The sequence below is a fragment of the Acinonyx jubatus genome, chromosome B2 (genome assembly GCF_027475565.1).
Source record: "Acinonyx jubatus isolate Ajub_Pintada_27869175 chromosome B2, VMU_Ajub_asm_v1.0, whole genome shotgun sequence".
NCBI classification, from domain to species: Eukaryota; Metazoa; Chordata; class Mammalia; order Carnivora; family Felidae; genus Acinonyx; species Acinonyx jubatus.
In genome coordinates this window covers 11,800,239-11,826,322 of record NC_069385.1, presented here as the reverse complement: position 1 = coordinate 11,826,322, position 26,084 = coordinate 11,800,239, and positions in this window count along the sequence as shown.

Here is a 26,084-nt window from a genome sequence, read left to right as displayed (position 1 = left end):
AGACCAAAAAGAAAGATGATCTGCCATGATAGCTTTTGAATTCCACCTCGATGAAATGGCAGATATATAACCCAGCAATTGTAAATGCCATTTACTCTGCACTACAACCAGCCTTCTAATTCCAATTAAGTATGCTGAATTCCTTGACATATGCAGAGCTCAAAAGGACAAATTTCCAACACTCTCTTAAGAGAATTCATTAGAACTTTATCTTTCAGATCTGGCTGCAAGAAACCTTGAGTGCCTAGCACTTGATTGAGTGTCCTTCATAAGGAAGACGACCATTTTTAACTCGGTGTCTGGGAGTCTGTTCCCAAACAAGATGGAAATCGCCTCCCGAAAGCTTCGGTTAAAACAGGGTAATGAATGTTACAGCAGATTTCAAATATTGTAATTTGTCACATGTTTATCCCCCAAAGAAATCTGCAATAAAATCTCTGGGTGTGCAAGATAAATGTGCTGAGCGCACAGGGCAGTGATGAAGAGCATGGGCTCCCTACTCAGACAGAGCTGGCCTTAAATCCTGCTTTAGCACTTAGCGGGGATGCAGCCCTGAGCTCACTCTGCACCCTGAGCCTCAGTGTCCCCATCTGGTAAATATGGCGAACAATGGCTACTGGGATAGATTAGTTTCAGGGAAATAGATCGGGTAGGTACACTATTTGGTACCGTCCCGCTAATTTCAGCACCCACTCACTACGTGCAGGCGTCTCACTAACAGCAATAACAGTGGTGCTATGGAGGTACTAACAAGCATTATTCCCATTTTGTTCTAGGCTTAACTTTGCTGTGACAGCCCGGCTCCATGCAGATCACTTCTACAGGTCGGGCTTCCCCGCACTCAGTCTACATCTGGTCCCTCTGCCAGTGTGAGCTTAGGCTAACACTTAAGCTTTATTTTTTTTATTTGTATTTGGCTTGCGCTGGCTCCTCACTGGGGCTAAGTGCCCCTGCACTTGGCACCTAGAGCGGAAGCTCACAAAGTTGTCATCTGGGAAGAGCGACTTTCAGGAAAACACTGAAGCACAGATTACTGAGCGATAAACGGACAATAATTATGAACAATGACTAAACTTATAATTGGTTCCAAAAAACCTTGGGCATCTGTTTCTGCCACAGGGGCATGCCTGTCGGTGGAAACAAGGACACGCCCTCCTTCGGATTTGAATTCGGTTATTAGCTAAGCTGTTCGCTCTGCTTTGTAGGATGAACATCTCTGATTTCTTCCAGTTTGTGTTTACCTTGCAGAAAGCAGCCTTATTTCCCTAATCAAAAGAGAACTGTTGGGGAAAAGACCTGGAGCATGCAGCAAATATACAGGTCTAGAAAGACGGAAAGAGAAGCGGAGCTTCTCATTTATTCGCCCAGATGCCAGCCATCTGCACACCTCCAGCTGAACCTTATTGTTTATGTCACAATTGCATTCCTTAAAATAAGATGGCAAGTTGCTGTTACTGCGAGAAAGAACAGGACAGAGGATATACTGTGAAGGCAACAATGTCCGATTGTGACCACAGATTATGTGGAGCAAATAACAGCAATGAATCATCTAAGCAGAATGGATATATATCCGCCATGCTTCCCACCCTCCACATCCTCATTTCCTGAAGTTAGTACATTGGAGTGAAAATCGGAATGCTCAGTGCTATACTATAGCAAAAAGAAGTCACTCGATATTAAATAAAAGCGCAGAAAGCCAACTTTACGTGGAGGAGGGTGTCAAACCTAGTCACGGTGAGAACCAGCCTATGCTGCGTCTAAAACCCATTCGATACCTGAGGTTCCCTCCCAAAGTGTCTGACCCAAGTGATTCTGGGGGCAGCGAGGGTTCAGAATCATGATGAACAATTAATTAGTATCGATGGCTGGATTCATGGGAAAAAAATAGAGACTTTTCTCTGTAGGTTATAAAAAGAGATTTTCCTGTTTTAATATATTAATGTTCTAAGCAACAAGGTGGGGGGGGGAACCAGCACAAGTGTGATTGCAAAGCTTGGTGCCCTCACTAGCTCTAGATCCCCTTGTGCCCCTGGTGGCCGACTGGAGTCCTGTGTAGATCTCCCCGAGGATGCTGGAGTCCTGATGGAAAAGAGAACGACCACGTGGTCGCCGTCACCTTAGCGGACAGCTGGTGCCCATCCCATCGGTTCTTTTTTTTTTTTTTCAAATATGAAATTTATTGTCAAATTGGTTTCCATACCACACCCAGTGCTCATCCCGAAAGGTGCCCTCCTCAATACCCATCCCCCACCCTCCCCTCCGTCCCACCCTCCCATCAACCCTCAGTTTGTTCTCAGTTTTTAAGAGTCTCTTATGGTTTGGCTCTCTCCCTCTCTAACCTTTTTTTTTCTCCCCCTCCCCCAAGGTCTTCTGTTAAGTTTCTCAGGATCCACATAAGAGTGAAAACATATGGTATCTGTCTTTCTCTGCATGACTTATTGCACTGAGCATAACACCCTCCAGTTCTATCCACATGGCTACAAAAGGCCAGATTTCATTCTTTCTCATTGCCACGTAGTATTCTGTGGTGTATATAAACCACCATTTCTTTATCCATTCATCAGCTGATGGACATTTAGGCTCTTTCCATAATTTGTCAATACTCCCTGGGCTTCAGGGCAATATCTATTTGTACCCCCAAATACCTTATTAATTTCTTAAATGTATTATGAGGCAATCCAATGATTCAGAAATGGAAACTTGCCCTCATCCCTGAGTGAAGTTGAACTCTCATTCTGTAGGAAGTTTATCCACTAGAGGAGATAAAGCCTGTTTCTTTTCAGCCTCGTCGCAGACCTCCTGAGATCTTATTTCCCAAGTTTCGTCGGACTTTTCTACCTCTCCTGAAGGGCGCGTGACGTCCTTCCTGTACTTCAAAACAACTATCCACCGATTGGCCATTTGCCTTGGAAGATGAGGCTATTTTCTTCATCATTAACAATACCACTCATGTTTGTCTAATTCCTTTTTGAGGCTTCACAGAGACGAGGGGAACGAGTGAGTGCAAGCAGGTCTTTAGCAAAATGTCCCTCAAATGCTCCTTATGTAATCAGCTAGGGAAATAGGATGCTTATGTTAGGTTTTAAATCTATCAACATGCTATAGTTTATTTGATGAAAGACTGCTCCATGCTGGATTACCAATAAAATATGAATTATAGGTAATCATCTCATCAGAGCGAAGCTCTTTATGTTTTGAAAATACGAATCCTACCTTAAGGAGAGCTTCTATTTTCACAGAGTCTTTTCTGATTACTCTTGAAACTACATACAGTTAGTTCCAAATACCCTAGAGAAAGCAAACAGCTGTTGAGTCCTACACAGAACCATGGGTTCAAAAATCAGTACTCAGACTTCTCATTTTAGCCCAGCAGGGCCACCCAAGTGACATTTCTGGGGAATAGAATCAACATCCAGTAAATTAGCAAACTTACACCACAAATGGAAATATTCAATTGAATATTTATAAGAAATAAAAAATTGAAGGTATATTGAAAAAAGAATAGCTTTCATTGTTGAAATGCCTAATGCTTCAAGCTAATAGTTTAAACTAAAAATCAGGATGCTGTTGGGAGGGGAGAGTAATTAACATTTTATGAATAACCGCGCAATAGTGTTGGTTATTATTAAAGGAAAAAGAAAAGGAAATACTTCCCAAGTGTGCTTGGTTCATTTTGACTTCTAGTGACAGGGCTTTTTGTGGTGTTTGGTAATGTTACGGAAAGAGCACTGAACTAGGAGTTAGGAAACCTCTTGGCCTTGATTTCCTTCCACGTAAAATGAAAAAGAGGGACTGGGCTTGATGTTTCTCACATTTCTGTGAGTTGTACATATGCCAACTCTCTTCCCCAAAGATTCTGATCCAGAAGGTCTGGGAGATCCACTCTGAGTGCTCTGGGATAGGACCTCACCAGGGTTCAGCTTGGGGAAAACTAATGTATGGGTCAAAACATTCAAAGGCTAGCAGTGCTTAAAGAAAGAAAGTGCAAATAACAAGAAAGAAAAGGGGAGAGAGCCGCAGGAAATCAGGAGAAATGAGACGTCCTATTCAGGGGCAAGAGGGAGCGTCACTGAGCCTCGGTCACGTAAAATACAGGTGTCTATGGGGTGCATTTCTGAAAGAGAGATACGCCGTAATTTGAAGGTTTCTGACATGATCCAGGCATGCCTGCAAGCAGCTGGGGCTCTGACTTTCCTTTACAACCAGGGCATTTCTGCTCAAATTTAAATGTCACAGTTCACCGGCTAAAATAAAACATATTTGAGAATGTATTTTAATTACATATTCTAACTCTATGTGTTAGAAGCCGGTGAATCTGTATTTGCTCCCGCTGTCTTTATTTGTTTTTGCCACTGCTCTCCTCCTCCTGGTCACCCAGTTTCCAAAGTCTGGTCATGACCTAGCTCGTCGATTCCTCGATATTTCATTTCTCACTTAACCCTCTCATTCCTCTCCCATAACCGCTTCCTGATCATAGGCATGTAAGTTATTGCACTGGCCTTTTCCCTGGGCTCCTCGTCTCCAGTCTCTTTCTTCTTCTGCCCTTTCTGCAGTGCTGGCCAGGTGAACCTTTCTGCTTCACAGTCCTCATCCTGTTATTTGCTTTTCCAAAGTCATACTTTTGATTAATTCTTTCTGTATAATGACATCAAACTTCCTGAGCCAGAGTTAACAGGCTCTCAATAGTGTGAACTCAACATAGCATTGCAAATTATCTTGTTCTATCTGTCTGCTCATTTCGTATGATTGAGCCAAACTAGAATGGTTTCCATATCGTGTACCTGGGCCCACGCATTTATCTGATTCGGCACACTCTTTTACCTACACTCTTGCACGTCTAGCCATTTTTGTTTATTGAAAAATAATAGAAGAGATAAAAGTCCATAATCTTTTTTAAAATTTCTTTTCTTTTTTGATAGAGACAGAGAGAGCGCACGCACATGAACAAGGGGCGGGGGGAGGGGGGGGGCGCAGGGAGAGAGAGAATCTTAAGCAGGCTCCACAACAGAGCCCAATGCGGGACTTGACCCCACGACTCCGCTCAGCTTCTCCATTATGATTCATTAGGCGGAGTTAGGGCTTGCATTTTCTGTGCTCCTTAGCACTCTGTGAACCTCTGATACAGCACTCGTCCCATCACATTTAAACTGTTTGCGTATTTTTCTTTTTTCTAATATTTATTTATTTATTTTGAGATAGAGCATGTGGGAGCCATGGGGAGGGGCAGAGAGAGAGGGGGGAGGAGAGGGAGAATCCCCAGCAGGCTCCTCACTGTCGGCGCAGAGCCCGATGGGGCTTGAGCTCATGGACTTTGAGATCATGACCTGAGCCAAGAGTCGAGAGTCGGATGCTTAACTGAGGAGCCGCCCAGGCGTGCCTAAAAGTGCATAATCTGATTTTCCTAACACAATTATTTCAATTTTTATACAACCCTTTCTCTTTTACTTTTCCATATGCATACGTGGTTTCATAAATAGAGTCAATTTTACATATATTTTTGCGTTCTAGCTATAATCCTTTCCATTTGGCCACATAATCTTCATAGTTTTCACTTCAAAAGTTGCATAATTTTCCAGTCAGCAGAAGTGCCGTAATTCAGTTAACCATTCTTCTATCTATAGTTAGACATTTGGTGGTTCCTAATTTTTAGCTATTATAAAGAATGCGGCAATTAATAACTGCATGTATAACATTCTCCCTAGGGTTTATTACCTTTGGATAACTTTCCAGGAGTGAATTAGGCCAAAGATATAAAATTTTTATGGTTTTTTTGATGTACATTGACAAATTGCTTTCCAAAAAGGTTATGCCAATTTATACTGCCACTGATAATATATGAGTATACTATTTATACCACAAATTTGCTGGCTCAATAACGATACCTTATTAATATATTAATTTGTATATTTTTATTACTAGAAAATATCTTTTTTTCATAGTTCGTTAAATTACAGCACTTTCTTCTTATGTAAAATATTTGTGTTATTTCCTGGCTAAGTTTGTAAATTTCAGAAGGTCACAACGGTGTCACGCCTATTTTCCACTCTCTAGTAGAGCTCAGCCCTGTTCCTGATGCATAGATAGCAGTCAATTTATATTTGTGCTGTAAATAAAGACTATTTATTTTTTGAGTTGTCATATGTTTTTACCAATTCATATGAGCTTTCAACCTACTATGGGTATTAACTTTTGTCGTAGGTCAATACTTTTTCTTTTAGCTTAATATTATTTCAGAAGACAAAAAATTGTGGCAGAAACAATTGTTTTCTTTCTTTCCTTTTTTTTTTTTTTTTTTTTTTTTTAGTGTTTCTTTATTTATGTTTGAGAGAGAGACAGAGCATAAGCAGGGTAGGGGCAGAGAGAGAGGGAGAGAAAGAATACCAAGCAAGGATTGTTATTTTCTTTGTGTATCTTTATATTTGGCTTAAAAAAAACTTAGGGGCACCTGGGAGGCTCAGGTGCTTGGGAGTCTGACTCTTAATTTCAGCTCAGGTCATGATCCCAGGGTTGTCCAAGCTGAGCACGGAGCTTGCTTGGGATTTTTCTCTCTCTCTTCCTCTGCCTCTCTTCCACACTCATGTACTCTCTCTCTCTCACTCTCTCTCTCAAATAAAAAAGTAAATAAATAGATAACCTAAAAGATACTCCATAGAGACAAGAACATAAACACTGTGGGGCGCCTGGGTGGCTCGGTCGGTTGAGCGCCTGACTTCAGCTCGGGTCATGATCTCACGGTCCGTGAGTTCGAGCCCGGCGTCGGGCTCTGTGTTGACAGCTCAGGGCCTGGAACCTGCTTCAGATTCTGTGCCTCCCTCTCTCTCTACCTCTCCCCTGCTCATGCTCTGTCTCTCTCTGTCTCAAAAATAAATAAAAACATTAAAAAAAATTTTTTTAAAGAACATAAGCATTGAATATTTTCTTTGTTTTTTAAATTTTTTGTTGAAGTTTCCTTTTGTGGATACAATTTTGCTGTTTTTCAAAACGCCCCTTTGAAACGCTCTCCTAAACGCCCCTTTTCCCGAGTTCTGCCTGGGTTTTAGACCGTTTATCTATAACCATGGCCACCTATGGCTTATAACTGGAGCCTTTGGTATAGAACCCATAGGGAACCTCAGCTTTGTGCCTGTGTGTAAGACCATTTTGACTTCGGCAGAAGGGATTTAAATTAATCCAGCCAACACTTGTAGATTCCAGACTAAGCCAGAATTGCTGCTCATTTAGCCATAAAGCTTTATTCTAGCTATAACAACAGAACTTCTGCTATGGTCCCATGCTGAGGTTCCTGACATTTTAATGATTATATTGATAGAGGGACATTTTGATAGGGATATTGTGATACAGCCTAGAAAAACAAATCATTACAATTTAAGTACATCTCAATTAGCAAGAAAGTGTGTGTGGCTGGTACTCTTAACCCATCCATAAGCCTCATGCTACCTGTCTGTCACCTCTCCAATCCCTTAGGCTCCCCATTCTTGGACATCACAGCAAAATCAAAATAATAATCATATTAAAAAAACTCAGCTTTGTCATCGTTTATCCTCTTCCTTATAACTGAATTTCTGTTTCACGTTTTCATCTTTGAAGTCTTTTGCATAATCCACTGTGGTCTAGAAAGGATCTTCTGATTCTTGCCAGTGTCCCCCTCTTGGGGCGGGGGGTGGGGGGGTGCTGCCTGCCTGCCTCCAGCTCTCAGCAGCGCCCTCTTGAGCTGCTCTCGCAGGGACTAAGCAATGCAGCACTCCATCATGTTGGATATTTGGATAGATTGGACGCTTCTCCCTGGGGTGTTCAGCCTCTCCGCAGGGACCTCACCGGCTACGTCTTCTGTTGTGTAAGTCCACGGCCACGTCTCATTTTCTCCGATCCTCCAGGATTGTCGTTTTAGTCAAATCCATCCTGAGATATGGCTGCCTCTTCCTTGAAGCTTTCCTTGTAACTGCTCTATTACGTGATTTCACTCCTAGCCTGCCCTCTGGAGAGCCCCAAGTATCATTCAGCTCCCATTCTCCTCAACCATGACGGCATGGACCGATTTATGCGATATTCAAGTTATTTTTTATTATGGCTTGGCTCGTCTCTAATAGATTGCACAGTCCCAGAAAACAAGAACCTTGCTGTTTCATATTGACATTCTCCCAAATGCCATCAACTCGAGTAGGCTTTCACACAGGAAAACATGGCTTTGAAATAGTACATTAATTTGGTCCCATCTTCCTTTCAGCTTTCTCTCTGTACCTCAAAACCTCTCTGCTTCAGTCACATGGTAGCTGTTGGGGACTACTGAGTCTCAGTTTACACTGCTTCTCCAACAGGGAGAAATATGCCAAAACAACAAACAAAACCAGTTTCCTTTCTTTTCTGTAAATCTTATGGTTCTTCCCAAGCATCTTCCAACTCACTTCTCCATGAGGCATTCTCCTGTCGAATCTGCAGCTGCTACTCCCCTGGACATTTCTCTTCTATTCCCACCATTGGGCTTTATGGATCAGCCCAGTCCTCTTGTTATCCCTTTGCTCTCCGAACAGAGAAACACCAAAAGAAAATTCATGAGGATAATGCTGATGAGCTAGGTTTTTTGGTTGTCTGGTTGCTTTGAACTTTTTTTTTTTTTTTTAGGTTTTTTTTTTTACTTTGTTTTTAGTGGTGGGATGAATTTTCATGGATCTGTTTTACACTGCCTCATATGGTTCCTCTAGTTAGTGAGTTTGCAAAGTAGCTCAGTAGAAGTAGGGTTACATGGTTTGCTCATAGGATGGGAAAAGTTAGCTGACCCGTGGGAAAGTGGGAAAATAAATAAGGCTGCTTCATTATTTCTAAGTTGGCCAAATCATCACATCTATCAAGGAAAATTCTTACCCACCAACATCTCTTTTATATATTTCAGAGGAACCTTAGTTGCAAACAATGGACAACCCATTTCATTTTGTTTCTGTGCATGTCCTTAACAGGGATTCCGATATATAATAATCTTCTAATTTTGTGCTCACAGAAGGTGTACATAAGCATTAGCTATTATTATTTATCCTTCATAAATATCAGCGCTGTTGATTTATTACTATCAGTGATATTACCAAGGCTGTAGAGATCAAAACAAATGTCTCCTTTTTTTTTTTCATGCCGTGTGACCAGCCCACACAGCAAGGAAATGGGGACCTGGCAAAACGTAGGCATGTTGTTCTATAATCTCTACCCACATTGGACAAATGTTCATTGACATCCTTTAACGGCGACAGGATTACACTCCCAGTGTTATCAGAATGAGATAACAATTCACAGCGAAACAGAAATTCAGATAGATAGGAAAAACAAAAACTGAACTGCAGAGTTAAAATAGAGATTTATTTTGACCGGTATATTCACCCGCGGTCTCAAGTGACGTGTTCCAAGGGAAACAGCAATTCTGTACTGTCTTCTTACTCACGAAAGGGCCGTGTGGTCTTGAGCTGGGTACTGTGCCTTGCTGAGAAAGAAGGCTTAATGTCAATAGGAAGGCTCGCACTAACCCCAAGGAATGAGTGCCAATCATAAAGGATAGCTGGAATAAAGAGCTCCGTGCCACATCTTTATACACATCAACTCCTTCCTTGGAAATAAAACCTTCATCCGCTTGGTACTGCATTTTAAGATCCTCTTGTTTGCTCTTTATTATTCCCCTATTTTGTACGTGTTAAATAGCTCATAGTTTATTACGAAGACTTTTAAAGTATCTTTATCTCACTTGATTTCCCAAATACACCATAAAATAAGCTGGTTGCACCGTCAGCCCTACTTGAAGAGAGAGGAAATTGAGAATCTGAGTGCTGGAGCAAAACCCCAGAAAACAAAAACAAAACAACAAACAAACAGAAAAGCCACACAAGGACAAATGAGCGGAAACTGGCCGAGCGGAAATGCAAATGCACGTTTCTGACCCTCTGATTCCTCTTCTTCCAGGTTCTGCTGCGCTGCTTTTTGCTGGATAAAGGCATAAACAGTTTGACCCAGTCTGGCTCAGAAAAGTGAACTCAACATGGAGATTTTGACGTATTCCCCATCTTGGAGCAATGGTGTCTTCTTTGGCCGAATGAGTTTCCTGAGGAATTAATATTTATATCCTCCCAATAAGACACTCCAGGGTGCATATTATGGACGAGCAATGATATGCCTTTGCAGTTAATGGCACTCAGTCAAAACTACCAGGGCATGTCATTATTAGGTCATAATACCCACCCTGGAGTGTCTTACAGCTTAATTGTTCCCTCTTCCATTCCAAAAACCAGCAAAAGACATATTTTACTAATGTTTCTGCTTTGTTAATGAGTTCAGAATGGATGAACACATGTGTTCTGCCTGTTCTGCCTATCAAACATGTACCCAGATATAAATACAGGTCTCATAATCCCCAATCCCAGCTTGCATATTTTGCTACAAAATGTTTGGCATGGCTCCGATACTTTTGAAAGTGAAGATTTAGTATGCAGCGTCTGCCTAAATATTCAGACACTGAAAACTGTGGAGACTTCCCCTTCTGCCCATGTCCTTAGCATGTATCTTCATATCGTCATCTGTTTTTCTACTAAAAATTTCCATGAAGTGAGTTCCAGTTTCATCAGGACCAGAATCCACAATAGGCTATTTCTGATTTTTTTGAATATATAGCAATAGCTGTGTGTTAATGAGGAGGTAAGCTTAGGTTTCTTTCTCTTACCCGCATTCCCCCAACTCTCCAATCAGAACAGAAAATTCATTATTCACCTTTAGGCTCTGATTCTTCTGCCATAAAGTCATACTTTGTTTATAACTACATTTCAAATAACGAGCAAAAGGATGAGAAAGTATAAGCTGCTGACCCAGACGTGTGTGATTCTAAAGTCTGGCTGCATAGCAATAGAGGGCCTTGACTATTGAAATAAACATGACATCAGAAGCCACTATGGGGTGCTGCTCTAAGTTCCCTCATGCTTGTATGCAGCAGAGACCCATGGGGCTGAATCTCTACCACTGCTCAGGAAGTACTTGGTGAAGGTAGTAGAAACTTGAGGCTCCAGATCAATGAAACTGATGTAGCTGGGGAGCTGTCTAAGTGACACATCTCTTGTAAAGTTTGTGGTGGAGAGAAATTGATTTGGGATGGGTCTGTATAATCTTGGTTCTTACCTCCAGAATAATAAGTAATCACGCATAACAAGTAAAGAGATTGACTTAATGATTTTAAAACTTCCCACAAAGCCCAGTTCCCAGCTGGCTTCACCAGTGAAGTCTAGCAAACATCTAGAGAAGAATTAATACTGATCCTTCAGAAGCTCTCCCAAAATATGAAAATGGAAGCGATACTTCCCAGTGTATTCTACGAGGTATGTATTGTTTACCCTGATGTTAAAACCAGACAAAGACATTCTACACATAAAAGAAAATTATGGACCAATATCCTTTATGAGAATACATGTGATATCTTCCTCAAAATATTTCCAAACCCAACCCAGCAACATATGAAAAAGATTATACACCATGACCAAGTGGAATTTATCTACAACAAGTTGAAAATTTGGTTTACCATCAAAAAACAATTATGTAATATATTAATAAAATGAAGGACAGAAACTTCATGATTATTTTGATAGACATAAAAAGTTACGTGACAAAATTCAACACCTTTTCATTATAAAACCACCAAAGAAACTAAGAATCGAAGGGAATTTACCCAACCTGATAAAGGCCAACTGTAAAAATACCAGAGCTAATATTATACCTAATGGTGAAAGACTGAATGGTTTTCCCATAAGATCAAGAAAAAGACAAGGATGTCTGCCCTCACCATTTGTATTTAACATTGTACTAGAAGTTCTAACCAAGGCAATTAGGCAAGAAAAAATAAAAAATAAAAACATCTAGATTGAAAAGAAAGACTTAAAACTATCTAGGCACAGATCATATGATCATGTACATGGAATATCCTCAGGAATACACCGAGAACTTACTAGAAGCAGCAAACAAGATCATCAAGATTGCAAGATGATGCCAGATTATGATACAAAAAATTATTTGTGCTTTTATACATCGACAACAAACAATCCAAAAATGAAATTAAGGAAACAATTTCACTTACAATAGCACCAAAAAAAAAATACTTGAGAATAAATTTAACAAAAAGTGCAATACTTGTAGTTTTGAAAACTAAAATGGAAGAAAATCTAAATAAAAGACATCTCATATTTATGGATTTGAAGACAATATCAAATTAATCTACAGTTTTAACACAATTTATATCAAAATACCAGCTGGCTTTTTTTTTTTTTTCAGAAATCGACAAGCTCATCATAAAATGCATATGGAAAGGCAAGGGAGCCAGAATATGCAAGACAATTTGAAAAGAAGAACAAAGTCGGAGGACTCTTGTTTTCCAATCCCGAAACCTACCAGAAAGCTATAGACATAAAGGCGCTGTCACACTGACATAAGGATAGAGATATGAATCAATGAAATATAAATGGGAGTCCCGATATAAACATTTACATTATGGTCAATTGATTCCCAACAAGTATGCCAAGATAATTCAATAGGGGAAAAATAACCTTTCCAACAAATTACACCGGGCAAATGGATATCCACACACAAGAGAATGAAGTTGAACCTCTACCTTCCATAATATACTACAATTACCTTTAAATTGGCTGGAGTCCTAAATATAAAAGCTAAAACTATAAAATGCTTAGAAGAAAGCAAACAAATTGATCCTTCTGATCTTGGGTTAGACAATACCTTCTTATATATAATGCCAGAGCACAAACAACAAAAGAAAAAAGTAGATAAATTGACCTTTGACAAAATTTAAAACTTGTGTGCTCCAAAGGTCGCTATCGAAAAATTGAAAGGACAACCCAAAGAGTGAGAAGAAATGCTGGAGGTCCAGATGACAAGAGATTTGTATCCAGAATACATGAAAGCACCCTTACAACTCATTAATAAAAAAAAAAAAAAAAAAAAAAAAAAAACTTAAAATATGGGCAAAGCATCTGAATAGATATTTTTTCAAAGAAAATATGCAATAATCAGTAAGCACACGGAAAATACGGTCATCATCATTAGTCATTAGGGAAATACAAATCAAAACTACACAAGACACCATTTCACACCTTCTGGGATGGCTAAAATAAAATAAAGACAGACAACAACAAGGGTGAGAGAGGATGTGGACAAATTGGAACCATACATTGTTGATGGGAGTGTAAAATGATACAGCCACTTGGGGGAAATAGTTTATCAGTTCCTCAAAGATGTTAAACACAGAGTTACCATTGGAGCCAGCAATTCAACTCCTAGGTATATATCCCAGAAGAGGGAAACTATATGTCCACACAAAAACTTGTATATGAACATTCAAAGCAACGTTACTAACGAAAGTCCGAAATTAGAAAAAACATACATGTCCATCAACCGGTGAATGGCTCTACACAGTAAGTGAATACCCATACAATGGAATATTACTCAACAACAAAAAGAAATGAATACTAATACTGGCTACAACATGGATGAACCAATATAGGTTAAGTGAAAGAAGCCAGTCACTAAATGTCACACAGTGCATAATTCCATTTACATGAAATGTTCACCTTTGGCAAACTTGCTGAGACAGAAAACAGCTGTGAGACTGTCTAGGGCTAGAGAGCGCAGGGTATGGAGAGGTCTGGGTCCAGAGGTTTTTTTGGGGGGGTGACCAAAATATTCTCGAATTCAATTTTGGTAATGGTGTAGTGAGGGTGTATATCTGTGAATAGGCTAAAAATCACTGACTTGGGTACTTTAAATGGATGACTACTGTGGCATATGAGTTACATCTCAGTAAAGTTATTTTTAAAAAAAAGTAAACCTGGGGGTGCCTGGGTGACTTAGCCGGTTAAGTGTCCAACCTCAGCTTAGGGTATGATCTCACAGTTTGTGAGTTCAAGCCCCACATTGGGTTTCGTGCTGACAGCTCAGGGCCTGCAGCCTGCTTCGAATTCTGTCTCCCTCTCTCTCTGCTCTTTCCCTGCTCATACTCTGTCTCTCTCTCCTTCAAAAATAAATAAGCACATTAAAATTTTTTTTTAAAAAAGTAAAAACTGAAGATTGCAATGAAATGAAACCACAGACTGTTGGTAGTGTGGAGGTCTAGAGATAATCAGGTCAAGTGAGAACAGGAAATAAGAATTTATATATAAAGAAGAATGGAAATAATTGCTTCAATGGAATAAAATCTGAAATATCTTTGTGGTTTGGCAAAAAGACATATCATTCTTTGGTAAACTTGGAAGAAACGGAAGATGATTAAAAACCCTATGGAAACGAATAGCTGTAGATAAAAAAGATAATGATCAAAATATGTAGAAAGCAAAGATTGGTCATAATTTTAAGTAACTACCAAATATGGGGAAAGATAGTCCATTTAACCTTGTTGCTTGGAATATTTTTATTCAAATGGCTAAGACTAATAACTTAGGATTTGAGTAGTTTCCTGTAAGTGACCTTGTATACAATAAATTATATTTGTATAAAATATTATCAAAACTTTGTAAATTATCTGAGCTTCCAGTTTATAGAATTAATCCATAGACAAGACACAGGACACTTACTTACATGTAAAGATTAAATGTGAATATATAAAATTTGACACTATAGGCATTATTTTCCTCTTTGTCTTAGTAGAGAGTGATAGGGTTCAGGGCAAATCTCCCCAAAATACGTCACTTCGGCATGAGGATTATTTTCAGCTAAAGGCAATCAAAACCCAGTACATTCAGGGAAATCTCTTCACTTCCCCCCTCAGCTACTCGGCTTACAGTGGAAAAGGAGCCTGTACCCGAATGGGAGCTATTACCAGATACTTTTTTTATCCTAAAAAACTCAGCATAACAGGGCACCCTTGGTTTTTCAAACATCTCCCCATCTTTCTGTGAATGGCCTTCCTCCCCTTTGTATTCCTAGATTTTTTACCCCTTTCTTTAGCTCAGAATGTCACCTAAGCCTCAGTTACCTGGCTGTTCCTCAGCTCTCCTGTTTTTATGGGGCTCCTGTTGGATGTAATTGAATTTGTTTTTCTCTTGTTAATCTGTCTTATGTCATTGTAATAGTTTGACTAAGCAAACAACCTAGAAAGGAAGAAGGGAGAAGTTTTCCACTCCTCTGAGAATCAAGAGACTCTAAATTAAGTTTACAGATGAGAAATCAGGAGAATAATTACATTATTTTAAAATTTAAAATTAACAAAAGAAAAACAAGCTGATTTTTTTTTTAATTTCCCAAATGTAAGAAGGGTGTTTGGAGGGGGCACTTACTTGTTCCCCAAAGTTTATAAAACAAGAAATGTAGGTTAGACCATACTATTTAGGGTTATAAAGTTTAAAAAAAATTTTTTTAATGCTTATTTATGTTTTGAGACAAAGCATGAGCTGGGAAGGGGACGGGGGTGGGGGTGGGGAGTCACAGATTCCAAAGCAGGTTCCAGGCCCTGGGCTGTCAGCACAGAGCCAGACGCGGGCCTCGAACCCATGAACCATGAGATCATGACCTGAGCCGAAGCCAGCCGCCCAACCGACTGAGCCACCCAGGCGCCCCTAGGGTCATAGAGTTTAAAGAATATACACAAAAACTTTAACACGTTTGCCTCTGAAAAGTTTGACTGGCGTGAGCGGTGAGTAATTACACTGTTCCCTTAGTGAGTTGATGTCACATTAAAGATTTTAAGGATCATGAGCATGTGTTACTTTTAGGAAAGTCAAAGTATCAGCAACAGCATGAAATTGAAGTCTTCCAAAAAAAAAAAAAAAACAACCTAGAAAATCTTAAGGAACTATTGAAAAACAAACGAAAGCAGGACAGACCCCATTAGAAAACTATGGCTGATGAGATTACCAGTTGGTTTTCTCCCACTTTGCTTTCTAATTGAGTTCTAAAAATTTCAGTCTCTCAGAAGGAATGCATAGTCTCTGATGGCCGAGGGTCTCAGTAGAGCATTTTTTCAGGACAGAGCCCCTCTTCGGTGAGGTTCCAAGGCCCCCCGCTTTGGAGAATCCTGGCTGCACGCAGGGCAACCAACAATACAAGAAGGTGGGCTCACGGGGCTCAAGGCACTCTTCGCGTTCAGCCCACAGAGAATCGCCTTTTCAGTGAGATTCTCCTCCCATCGAAGGTTACCAGTCCAGCAGTCAATAGCACTGAACCCTTTTATCAGCCCCACTTGGTAATTAGAAAATATTTGCAATTATACAATATGCTAATTCGTAGACATCTACAAACAGCTTAATCAACTGAGTGCGTTTTATTATTTCTAGTCTAAACATTATGGACTCACATGAAGTCTCTGAGATCAGTAAATTATTCTAGATTGTTAAACTGCTGCCAAACCAATCAGAAGTTTTATTTGAATTTATTAGGCTTGCTACATTATTTAGCCAGCAAGATTGAAAAAAACAACAGAAACAAAGAGACATCCTGAAGTCATACTGTGAAGCTTGATCCGTTCCCAAGAATTACAGAGCAGGGAAGCCGTGGAAATTCAGGAGGAACCAGATTCCCTGGAAACCTTCACTGTCAAGTTGAAATTAATGTGAAGCCAGGTTCTTGAGGCATCTGGTCTTCTTAGAAGCATTATGTCCCCTGTCATGACATATTTGGCTGTGCGTGCGTGCTGAAGGCGACTGGACAGGTATATTGTATAGGTAGGTGTATGCGTATGTGATATGTATGTCTCCAGCTGCTTTAATGAGAAAGAAAGATTTTTTTCATGCCCATCAGGGCCTTCAGGGAAGATACTACATTAGAGCATCCCAAACTAGAGCAAAAAATGAAGTGCTATACCAGTATTTATATTTAAATGTGTTCAACGAGAACCATGTGTTCCCAAACATAAGGCAAGACTTTTACCCACCTCTAAATTAACGATCCTCATATTCAAAATTTTACAATCTTTTGTACTCCTGGGCATTACCACCGCCCCCCCAACCCCCAAACCATGACTTGATTTTCTAACAACTGACAGGTCTTTGGAGAAAACAGATTCCCTCAAAACCTCCTCGAACAATGCGTGTATGGGATGCCTATGAAAATCATCTGATTAAATAGGCTTAAAACATTAAAAAAAATTAATACAGATTTAGCCATTATTCTTGGAGGTATAATTTTCTAGCTTCTAGGGCTAGAGGCTGTTTCAATAAGTTGATTCAATTGCATTTTAATTTTTTTAATGTTTATTTATTTTTGAGAGAAAGAGAGAGTGCGCCCGCGATCGGAGGAAGGGCAGAGAGCGAGGGGGACAGAGAATCTGAAGATGGCTCTATCTCTGACAGCACAGAGCCCAACTCGAGGCCCAAACTCACCAACCACGAGATCGTGACCTGATTTGAAGTGGAAGGCTTAACCAGCTGAGCCACCCAGATGTCCCTAAATTGAACTTGGAAAAGTCAGATACTCAGTGGTCATGTTGTGTGGATGATGCAAATATTCTTAGAGTCCAAAGCGAACATTTTTCATAATGTTCAAGCGAAGGTGTTCGTAACCCGAGATAAAACCCCAGATGAAGGAAGTGCTCTATTTTAAAAAATTGTGCTTAGAAGTGAAGAAAGATGATGTGCTCTATAGCAATGCTTCTCAAACTTTCCTGTTCATGCCTTTTGGGGGATCTTGTTAAAAATGAAGATTCTGATTCAGGGCCTGGGATGTTCCATGCCAATTCAAGGGCCCCACTTTGAACGGCAAGGCTCCAGAAGCCTTTGTGAGGTCGTTCAAAAGTCAGTGCTGATAAAGATGGAGACAATGATCACTGGTGTCAACCACGGAGGTGAAGAACTTGGTAAACGGCTTTAATGTGACGCGGAGGCAGAAAGGATCAATATGCACGCACACACACACACACACACACACACACTTACACCGCCCACCCCCCCGCCAACAGGTAAACTTTAAATGTGTCAGTATGATGAACCATAAATTAAACAATTTAAGAAGACATTTATTAAGTTAATAAAAATAGAAGACATTTGATGCTTCAATCCACATTTCTAAATGTTTATATATATTTAAGTTGTCTGGATTATTTTTGTGTGGGATACAGGCTGACTGCTTTCTATTCATGGTCATATGGATGGCATTTCTCCCAAAAATTTCCTGCTCTGCTTAACAGATCTGAGAGACACAGCCAAAGTAGATTTTTTTTTTTTTTTTGAAAATTGGTTACTTGAACTGGAACAAAATGGGAATGTTTAGATTTCTTCTGGTCAATGATTAAATAGGATATTATGCTGAATTGATTCATTCCTGCCACATAACGAAAAGAGCATAAATTAAAAATAAATAAATAAAATGCTTAGATAATATACGGTCAGCTGGATTTAAAACCAATTGTGCGTGCTGGAAGGAGAGAAAAGGCGGCTCCCACCGCTGAAGCTGTAGGAACCTTAGCACCAGGACTCAAATAGGAGATAGGTATGTGTCTCAGAAGAGGAGTCTATCAAAACAAAGGCATTTTTAGAGGAGGAAAAAAAAACCCACCAAAAACCAGGAAAATAACAGACCAGTGAAAGTGAAATAAAAGTAAAGTCCTTCAAGCACATTTTCACTTAACTTCAAAACATTTTTAGAAAGGCATTTCAACTCTATACTTCTACAAGTACAGACACAAAGTTAGGCTGCCCTCAGAAGCTTCTTTCCACACTGGGTCTCTATTTTTGTTCCAGAGAGGTGTTTCCAAGAGCACATTCTTGCCATGTTTTCTAAAAATGTTCACATGGCAGGATAGCATACACGATTGCTATAGTAACTATCCTGGAATTTAACTCTGCATTTACATGCAAAAAGTATGAAAAATGGGTAAATGTTATTTGTTAAATTTACTTTTGCCTCGGTTGAGAACCAGGTTAATCGGACTAGTCATAGAAATGAAATAACTAAGGTAGCTTTATAATATCGAATTGTGTTTCAGCAGTGAGACCATTCCTCTGTCTCAGAAAGGACCTAAACTCCCATAATTCTGGTTTTGTATTTTTAACACTGAAATATATTTCTATAACAGTTTTAAGTGTCTAAAATGCTTAAATTGGAGTAGAAGAAGAGTTGCCCAAAAACAAATATAATTGTACTTGCTTGAAGAAAAAAAAAAAAGCAGAATGATAACAAACCAATTAGATGCGGGGAAGGCGGTGAGGAAATGAACATTAATGTTGCAAAAATTGTCTTTAAAAATAGTGATATCACAGTTGGTATTGCAGCGTATCTTTAGTTTATAATCACTCCACTTTTGTTCTTAATATGATTCCATTCTAGAGATATAATCAGTTAACCTTAAATGACCGTGTTAATGTAACCCACAAATAACTGGTTAACAGCATAACACTGGGCAACATTGTTCAGATTTTCTGTGGGTTCTGCCACACTGTAGTATATGATTTGTGAATAATTGCTTCTAGAATCATATTTAAGTGTATGGTTTTCATTCTGTAGCATAGGATGGGATCTCGATCTTTTTATTGTCATAAAATCCTAAATTTAAATGCTTACTGACGCACACAGACTTAATTGACTCCAAGAGATAATTATTATTAACATGCTAGTGTCCAGAAAGATATAAACAGATCATTATTAGAAGAGAAGACACAAAGAACTAATAAATCTGAACTCTATCGTCCTCACTATTAGTGAAGAATAATATTAAAAACAAAAATGAAATAGTTTGAAGTGGGGACCCTTTAGGCATAACTGGTTTAAGCTTTTTAGGACCATTTGGCACTATAAATGGAGAGTGTTAAGGATGGATGTACCCTTTGGCTTGGTAATGGTGTTTCCAGGAATTTTTTAAGTAAAATTTATGAACAAATATACTGATCTCAGAATTATTTTTCAGCGTGAAAATTGGAACTAACTCAAATGTACAACAATAAGTTATGGGTTAAATAAGTTATGGTATATCTATGAAATAGGCTGCTTTTTATAGAAAAGACAGTGTTATATATTTAAAAAAGGAAAGATAATCAAGGTTTTGTTCTTCTTCACTCTATTATGTGATTTGCCACTTCCCCCTCCAACACCACTTAAAGGATGTAGTACTTTTAGAGTCAGAGGAAAACCCAGCAACAGAATTTAAGTGTACATTATAGTTTCCAGAAAAGGTGCAAGAATTAAAATACGCCCATTATAGGGTGGCTCCTAAATTTTACCAGTTTGGACGTGTCCCACAATAAGCTAAGAGAGAAGGGGGACAGAGGATCTGAAGCGGGCTCTACACTGATAGCATTCAGCATTGAACCTGATATGGGGCTTGAACTCATGACCCATGAGCTCATGACCTGAGCTGAAGTCTGACGCTCAACCTACTGAGCCACCCAGGTGCCCCCCCCCCCCCCCCCCAACTCAACACTTTTCAATAAGGCTTTTTACTGGACCTTCTTTTTCAGTAACTTTTTGAACCTAGTTCTCAAAATTCCTTCAGCTGTTCAGTAGCAGATGCTGAGTTCTTGGATGACACATTTATATCTCTTTACCAACAGTATTACAATCACTGGTCAGTCATGGGGGAGGGCCCTATAAGAAGGCACGTGGTTTGTATATTTCTCCTTGTGTTTTTGCATTCTGATTTCAGGGACCTGTGATGCAGCCCATGAGTCACCATTACCTTCAGCTCTGGCTCGATTGCTGAGTGCTTGCAGAAGTCCTGCAGCCAAGAAGAGACCCTAGAGAAATATTCGAGTCATGTAGGCACCATAAGTTAAAACCACTTCTAAGGACTGGCTTCAAATCTCCCTTTCTGGTTTGGCTTATAACAAGGTGCTTGCGATGTAATGCCATTGCTTTCATAAAGGATGGCGAAAGTGCTATTAGTGACACTAATTAAGATGTGTGAATATCATTTAGATACTCCTCCTTGTTGCTTTCCAAGTACAAGCTATGTTACCTAACACATTAATTGGTAATGATACACGTGCATATCTTTCAACTACAAGGTCAGTTTTTAAAGCAGGGCTTTTATTATTAATGCGTTTTAAGTTCCTACTCAGCCCACGTAGAGATTCCATTAACAAACCTTACTGTGCTTCTCTTTAACCCCGTCCCAGCCATACCCCCTCTCACCCAACCTGAATATTATGACATTGTGGGTTAGAGCAGGTCAAACCTTTATCCGGCTTTAAATATAGTGTCTAAAGCACTGTATAGACACCTAGAACCCATTTGTTCAATTGTTAGCATTTTTAAGTAAGCCCCTTTTCTGGCTTTTTCACCAGACGTACAAAATCACAAAGCTATTTATTTGAAGCCCGCTACTCACCTATCCAGCATGACTACCAAAACAAGTTCTCTGTCTCTTAAGTAAAACCAGGCATAGGAAACAAAAGAATATTAAAGTATAGCCCTTAGCAATATAATGCCCTGAGTACTTCCTTAGCATTCTAAATGACACAGACCAGTAGTGCTACAAGAAAAGTTTAGCCCCGATAACCCATGTTACAGAAGAGAATGTGGAGGCTCAGGAAGTTGATCTGAGGACCAGCAAACAGGTGTCCCAGGCCCAGTGTGAGATGACTCTGGTTGTAGCCGTGTGCCCTTCTCAGACTCAACAAAGAGTAAGGAGAGCCTCTTCCAGTCCAGATTCCTCATATGCCTGCTTCCTATTTGATCCTAGTGGACATCTGTGATTGTCACCCAAGCGATAGGAACCTACCTTTATGCAGGACTTGGCAGCCATCAGGAGTTCTTGCATTCATGACTCTACAGAATTCTCACAATGGTTATGTGAAGTATGTATTGTTATTCATATTCTATAATTGCATATCTAACAAGTCCCTTTGGTTGTGATCACGTATGAAAGGCTACTTGCTTAGGTATACAGCTCTTGAGGCTTTTTTCTCCGTTCCCAAACGTGTGTAGCAATTCCTTCCCTTGTTCTCTGGCAGAAGAGAAATCTGAGGCCACCGGATGTATTATTCCTTTAGAGATGACCTTCTTTTCCCTCCATGTTGGGATGCTTTTAGCATATTTTGGCTATCCTCACATTTAAATACCGTCATCATATGTCTATAGGTAAATACATTTTTGTTAGATCGACGTCTTTGGATCTGAAGACCTAGTCCTTTGATCCAAGAAAATTATCATCGCTAAAAGCTTATTATTCCTTTAAGTTTCTTCAACATTAGTTATACGTGGGTTAGCTCTTTCTTTCTCTATATTCCGTATCTACCATCTTTTCTCGTGATTTTTGTCTGTATCTTTTTTTCTTCTACCGTCTGGGAAAGCTTTTTCACGATTATGGGCCATATTAGGGTTTCCATTTTCCATAGCATCAGCCCTTACCTCCTGCTCCCAACACTGACTCCAACTTTATGATTACTACTCTCTCTGAGCTTTCAGCTCAGTCTCTTCCTACCCTATGGTTCGTCATTCATGGAGCTCATAATTTCTCTATCATATCAAAGATACAAAGCAACTTATGACGTTTAACAAATGTGTGGGAAGTCATTTCCCGAGGTATGTTTCAGGGTGATGTACCAATTATTCCACTGTATTTTTCTCTTTCTTCTTTCTAAACTGAGGGGATGTGTCTGCAGTTCTTTTGTGTATGTTAACGGACAGGGCATCTCATTTATCCTTGCTTTTCCTCCTTATTGCCCAGGAGAAGTTATTAGGAGAATAACGGTAGAATTCCAAGGACGTTGATAGAATCTTCCTTGTCCAGGATGTACACCCAGAGGGCAGACTGATAAGGTCTGGGCTTAGCCCCAGTTTTAGTGGCTAGCTCTGCTTGATGTTTGCATAGTATAGACGGGGGTCAAATGCATATGGAGTCTGGGAGGGGATATGTTGCTTGAAAAAAGCCTATTTCATATAATTACCATTTTTTATGCTCAAAGCTAAACTCTACAAAATCTTGACAAAATCATTGTCAGGGGGAGACACACAGAAATTGAGTGAGAATACATTTAAAGTGGCATAGACTACATCGTGTTGAAAAACACTGGGATCGTAGTTGTTGAGCTAAGGAACGTGGAAGGATGGAGTGACTCCTCAGGGTTCTCTCCATACACTCTGCTTTACTAACTGTCGCTAAGCTTCCCTGGAAGCTACTGTCCATTTTCTTCCCTTCTTCTTTTTTCCCCTTGGAGTCTAAGATGAGGCTTAAAATAAAATTTCTAATGGAGGATCGATACAGATAGTATTCGGGTCATCTCACAAAGTGCCATCTACGCAGCTCATTCTGCTGTTGCTACTTCAGATTCAGAAGGCACAGCCAAGAACTAGGCAGGGGGGAGAAATGAAGCTCTTGCCTGTCTTCTCGTGGGGACAGATTTGCTCCCCCAAGCAGCAAAAGTTGAGAACGCTTCTGATTTTAGTTCCCGGTTCCTCTCCATAGGTTTGGTGGCTGGTAGAATTTTCTCCAACATCCTGGCAGTTAATGGATTGTCAATCTTGGTGCTCCATTTCCTTGGAGAATTTTCGTTCTTTCTGAGTCTTCGAAAGTATTTTGGAAGGAGTGAGAAGAAGCTGCCTCGGGAACTGTGAGCCACATGCCGGGTTGGTTCTAATTTTAGTCCCGGATCACTTAATTCAGTTGTGCAGATAAATGAATTGTCACAAACTATTTACAGAACCAAATTGAGAACAATCCGCTCTTATCCTCACCTTACTATTCTGAATCAAATCTGCTCGGGAACAAATCTGGTATTAGTTGTTCCTTCCTCAGCATAAAATCATGTCAATATGTTAACTTTCCACATATATTAATCTAAAGCTTACTTCTAATTAAGCAATGGCTACAAATTAAAAGGATTCAAAGCATCGCTGCGCCGGCAGCGGCCGGGGACCCTGTGGGAATCATAGCACAGGCGATGTGATAGGGAGCCTAGCTTTCCCATAAGAAACTGGTTCTGCCGTCTTAACGCATTTGATCATTTTTATCCACACATAGGCATTTTAAGCTCTTTCTTTCTGACCACAGAGAACAAAATAAATACATAACAAATCCACGAGCTATACTCGTAAAACCAGATCTTGCAAAGTATTCTGGGGTCAATTCGATGAGTTGATGCCGAGGCCACCAGCCACGAGCAGGTTAGTAGTCACCCTGGCTGAGGACACCAGCAGCAGCTGGAGGGTTCCAGAGATGACGGCTCAGGAGGCATGACTTTTCCAGTTGGTGAACGCGAGGCCGTTGGGAGCAATGGGGAACTGTAAATGGCAGTCACAGTCTTTGCATCTTCACAGATGAAATCCAAGCAGACAAATACCAGCTACCTGCACACGTAGGATGTGGAAGGGACACGGCTGTACCACATCACATGGTCAAGCAGTTGGGGGTTGAGTCGCTGCAATTGCACTGGATGTTGATACTGTTCTGTGATTGCAACACAGCGGGGATAGTAGACTTGTCTGGTTTTCTGGGCAAAGAAGGTGACAGACCCATTCGATTCTTCCCAGCTCAGATCTCAGCAGGAACACTGGGTTCTGCCCTGGGTGCTATTCGGAAGAATGGTAAAGAAACAGAATGCATTCAGGTGTGGGTCATCAGGAAGTAAGACCCTGGAAGCTGGCATGGTGAGGAACAGGTGACGTCCAGTCACTTTTGGACAGCCATTTACAGATGATGTTACTGAGCAGAGATGCATGTTCTGGAGCGGGGGGAGCAAAATAGCCTGTGCGATTCCTTTAAACTCCAACATTCTAAGACCTTAGGATTAATGTACCGATTCAATAGTTTTTCTCCACTCTGCTTTCCACCAAGTCGGTTTTTCTGAAGAGAAAACATAACAGTAAAGACGTCCAGACGGTATTTCTCCAAGCACAGTCTTGCCACCAAGTTGTCAGATGAGAGAAGGATAACAAAAGCGTAACAAATGTTCCAGGATTTCCTAGTTACCAAATTGCTAACTGTGAAGACCGTATTTGTTTGTTTGTTTGTTTTCTAGGAAGAAAGCTTGTATGAATTTCAGGCCATTTCACAAATAGAAAGCACTATACATTCCTCAACTTCTCTCCTCTTTCCTTCTTGTCACAGAAATGAAGACCTAGCCCCAGACCAGAGAGTGTCTTCTAAGTGATGCAATTTTTCTTTTCTTTTTTTTTTAATTTTTTTAAATGTTTTTATTTATTTTTGAGACAGAGAGAGACAGAGCATGAGCAGGGGAGGGGCAGAGAGAGAGGGAGACACAGAATCCGAAGACGGTTCAGGCTCTGAGCTGTCAGCACAGAGCCTGACGCACGGACCGCGAGATCATGACCTGAGCTGAGGTCGGACGCTTAACTGACTGAGCCACCCAGGCGCAGCAATTTCTCAATATCCCACAACCCGAAAACTGTTGCTATCCACATTTTCAAAGCCAGAAAGCTGAAAACTGCCAAAAAGAAACCACCTCCCCATAGCATCTTTCTCTTTACTTGAAAGATACTTTGTGTAGCTATTATACTAGAATTTATTCTGATAACATAGTACCTGGAATTCTGGTTGTGTTCCATTATATTTTTTTTTCTTGAGAGGTAATAATCTCATAAGATTTCTAGATTTTAACGATCTCAGTATCATCCATGATGTCTTTATCTTTAACTTTACACATTTAGACTGACGAGAAGCTGTTGTTCCAGATCTTCAATGATGCTCTACCAAACTCAACTACTGGGAAATTTCTTATTAAAGAGTAAAGCTGAATCATCCATGCTTCCATTTGAATCCATTTTTTAAAGCTTATTGATTTATTTTGAAAGAGACAGAGAGTGCACGAGTCGGGGGGAGGGGGCAGGAAGAGAGAATCCCAAGCAGGCTCTGTGCAGTGTGGTCAATATTCAGAGCCAGACTCAGGGCTGAAACTCATGAAACCACAAGATCACAACCTGAGCCAAAACCAAGAGCCTGGCCACTTAACCAAATGAGCTACCCAGGGACCCTCTACTGTTTAATTCCCCCTAAGATGATGAACTACAAATAGTGAAGTCCTATGCAAGCAGACGTTCACATACTCACCTGACTGGAGAGGAGCACTCAGGGAAACCCTGGGACAGTAGCCGCTCTCTGCCACAGATGCTCAGGTCTGAAGTTATCTTGAAGATTCCCTAAGGCAGCTATACTTCACCCATGTGGTAGGCAGGATAATGAC